We start from the raw sequence: 4,060 nt of genomic DNA, 5'->3' as shown, positions 1-4,060 counted from the left end.
CCCTCGGAGACCTCGGCAAGGTCCTCCACTGTCTCCATTTTCCCCTCAGCGCCTCCATTTTCCCCTCAGAGACCTCAGCAAGGTTTGCCGGCGCTTCCATTCCCCCCCCCCCAAGGCCTACATTTTCCTCTCGGAGACCTCGGCAAGGCCTACCACTGCCTCTATTTTTCTAATCAAGGTTTACTACTGCCTCCACCTATAGCCCAGAGTAAACACAACAGGATTTGTCTCACGGGTAAAATGGCGACCTGTACGGACCTCTTCGAGGCAGCGTCCTCTTCCCTCTCCTCCACACTCATTCCTTCTCACACTCCTCCCCTTCTCACACTCTCTCCTCTTTACACTTTCCCCTCCTCGCACCTGAACTAACTCCACTGAGTAAACTAGGCTTACCAATTTCCAGATAAGTGAAGGCACTCACACCAACTCCAGCATCCTTCTCCTAGAAGCTTCTTCAGCAAAATGGTGTCTTAGTGGAGTGAGAGAAAAGCCAGGACCATCCAGGCTTCTTGCTGATTGGCTGAAAGATATACACATGCGCACTTGATGCTACATGGACCCAGGGGGTACATGGTCTCTGGGGGCGCTGTTTGGGCTCTGGGGGCAGCATATGAGCCCTGGCTGTGGCGCATGGGGCCTGGCTGTGGAGCATGGGGCCTGGACCTCTTCATGTGGATAATGCCCTAGAAAGTCAAGAACTTGCTAAAGTTTTTCTAGTTTTTCCTTCATGACTCTCCTATGAACTTCTGAGCTTCTAGGAGATCTGAGGCCTCTTGCTTTCCAGTTTATTAAGTTTATAGCAGGATTGTCCTTGTGGAGGGCTAGAATTTAGCCCCAGAACATAGCAGATGGTTTGTTTGTTTGTTGTTTTTCCTGGCCTTGGGTACCTGTACAAAAACAAGCATGTTCATACGCATAAATAAAAATAAATTTATTTTTTACTGTCTTAAAATTACAAAAAATGAGTCAAATGTGAAAAATGCAAACTCCTCCCTTTTGAACCAGTATTTTGCCCGTATTCATTGGAATATTTATTCACTATTCAACAATTTTCTGAAACTCTTTTTCTGCGCTTTTTTCATCCATGCTTATTTGTTATTGCTCATTCAGAAATATAAAGTAAGTTTTCATAGGGCCTAATCTCTTTAACAATAATTAGACTTCTTAAGAGGCCTGTCCCTCTTGTCCAGAAGAAGGCTCCTCAAAAGGCCTCTCCTCCAGAAAAGGGATTCCAAAATCTCTATCCTTAATCCCCAAAAGTGGTTCTTAAGAGACATGACTTTCTCAATCAGAACTGAATTTGACTTGCCCCTTAAGAGTATTATAAGGAGTCAGTTTTGGTGTCTGGGAACACAAAAATCATTCTAAGACCTCTTTAGGCTCAGAGAGGTGTGAAGGTCTGGAATGTCTTCAGTAGACACATTACCTGAACCCTCCCCACTGGCTGGGAGGTGAGGAGTGAGGCTGAGTCCTGTGTGCATGAAGTTTGTTTCACTAGAGCCTCCAAAAATATAATAAATCCAGGTGAAAATATACAGACCATGACTTTAATCAGGTCAATTAAGATTATAAGAATCCACAACACTATGGATATGGAACCTTAAGAGGTTCCTTTCCTGTAGCCAGACAGGAACCCCAGTGGAACAACAGAGACACTAACCCTCCCACAAAACTTTCAACCCAAAATTTATCCTGTCTACAAGAAATGCAGGAGTGGAGGGTGGAGTAGAGACTGAAGGAATGGCTAACCAATAACCAGCCCAACTTGAGACTCATCCCACAGGCAATCACCAGTCCCTAAACTATTAATGATATACTGTTATATTTGTAAACAGAATTATGTCGTCCTTTGAGAGGCTCCACCAAGTAGCTGACTGAGACAGATACAGACACACACAGCCAAACAGTGGATAGAGCTCGAGGACACTTAATGGAAGAATAGGAGGAAGGATTGCAGCCCCTAAGGAGATAAGAACTCCACAGGAAGACCAATACAGTCAACAAACCTGGACACTTGGGGTGCTAAGAGACTGAAACCAACCAAAGAGCACACAGAGAATAGACATAGGCCTCCCACACATATGTAGCAGATATGCAGCTTGTTCTTTATGTAGGTTCTGAACAACTGGAGTTGGGACTATCCCTTAAGCTGTTGCCTGTAAGAGGGGTATGTTCTTCTAGCTGAGCTGCCTTGTCTGGTCTTAGTGAGAGAAGAAACACTTAGTCTCACAGAGACTTGATGTGCAATAGTTGGAGGATACTCAAGGGTCCCCTACCTGCTCAGAGAAGGAGGGGAGCAGGATGAAGGTTTGTGGGAGGGAGTGACCGGGAGTGGGACAGTGAGCAGGATATAAAGTGAATAAATAAATAAAAACAAACAAACAAACAAACAAATAAAAAAAAATTATAAGAGTCTTAGTGCCAAAACTCAGGGGCACAGCATTTGAATGGCAAAATGCAAAATTATACCAGTGTTAGATGTGGGTCTGAGTAACCTGCCAACATTTGTTTTGACAGAACATAGTAGTTATTTCAGATACAGCATGTCACTAATTTAGAGGTATACTTTCTACAGTTATTAAAGTTTAAGTTTATATAAGTATTAGTCATTTTAGTTAATATATCTGGACCGTGGTCAAGAAGATGGAAATTCAAAAAGGTAGATATGACTGTTTTGGAGATAGAGGGCTGAGAAGTGTCTAAGAAAACTAAAAATGGAGTCAGGACAAGATAGAATTACTTTAATCATTTCAGAATAATTAAGGTGAAATATATAAATCTAATTTCATTCTTCTAGAGGTAGAACTCCAACTTGAGGAATGAGTTTAATTTTGTCTCATTTTCAAATTGCTGTCTAAGTATCCCAACATATTTTACTCTTCTGTCTGTTTTGTCCTATTAACTCAACATATCATCTTTTTAGACTGAAACAAATCAATTTTTAAACTTCCCACTCCACTGACCTACCTATTTATGTATCAGTACCACTTCCAAATTCTAAAATTCTTGTGTATATCTTAATGTGTTCTAAGCCAGTTCTCCTGATAGATGTCTGGATTCAATAGGTTTTTTCTTCTTTTTCTTTCCTTTCTTCCTTCCTTCCTTCCTTCCTTCCTTCCTTCCTTCCTTCCTTCCTTTCTCTCTTTCTTTTTTTTTGGAGTACCTATTTTTTAAAACAAAAATTCTTCTCATATATATTACATCCTGAGAAAAGTATCCCCTCCCTCCCCCCCCAGACTCTCTCCTCTACCTCTCTCTCTCCCTCAGATCTATGACCCCTACTCCTTCCCTCAGAGAAGAGCATGCTTCTCAGAGATATCAACCAAACACTGCATAAAAAGTTACAATAAGAATAGGCATAAACCATCACATCAAGACTGGACTAGGCAACCCAGAAGGAGGTTAAGTGTCCCACAAGTAGGCAAAAGAATTAGAGAGAGCCCCATTCTCATTGTTAGGATTTCCATAAAAACACCAAGCTACTCAGCCATAACATATATGTAGAAAACTTAGGTCAGATCCCTATAGGCTCCCTGCTTTCTCTGAGCCCCCTTGAGTCCTTGTCAGTTGATTCTGTGGGTCATGTTCACCTGGTGTGTTCCTGACCCCTCTGGTTCCTCTGATCCTTCCTTCTCTTCTGCATTACTCTCCGAATTCTTCCTAATGTTTGACTATGGGAATCTGCATCTCTCCAATGTGTTGCTGATGAAGTCACTGTGGTTTGTTTGATAACGATTCTGCTAGACTCTGGTCCCAGCACAATTTTCTTTTCATTTTTAAAAATAGGCCACTTAGCATCATATTGTCTCTTTCTAGAAAAAAATATGTCATATTTCTACTGAGAATTAATTATTGGTGTTATTATTATATTAAAACATCCTAACAATTAATAAGGGATGTTTTTCCAATAAGTAAAAATGCTTTTCTGTCTATATATTTGCGTGGGTACATACATATTGTACATATAGAGGCCAAAGGATACCATGAGTGTCATTATTCCTCAAATGTGTCCACATTATTCTTAGAACTTAATGGTTAGATTAGTTTGGATGGCTAATGA

The 4,060-nt window shown here is 41.1% G+C and overlaps 1 protein-coding gene across 1 annotated transcript in view; it reads right to left on the bottom strand.

Annotated features, from left to right (window-relative positions):
• Nucleotides 1–454, bottom strand: part of LOC114614605 (synaptonemal complex protein 3-like) — a 14,296-nt gene extending 13,842 nt beyond the window's left edge. Inside the window, exon 1 of the mRNA XM_028760219.1 lies at nucleotides 394–454. The gene's annotated coding sequence lies outside the window, so the exon portion shown is untranslated. The remainder of the gene's footprint in view (nucleotides 1–393) is intronic.
• Nucleotides 455–4,060: the final 3,606 nt, after the last annotated feature.

This window comes from Grammomys surdaster, unplaced genomic scaffold (assembly GCF_004785775.1).
Source record: "Grammomys surdaster isolate TR1022 unplaced genomic scaffold, NIH_TR_1.0 126394, whole genome shotgun sequence".
NCBI lineage: Eukaryota > Metazoa > Chordata > Mammalia > Rodentia > Muridae > Grammomys > Grammomys surdaster.
Note: the sequence above shows the minus strand (reverse complement) of the source record. Positions and strands in the feature narration are given on the sequence as shown.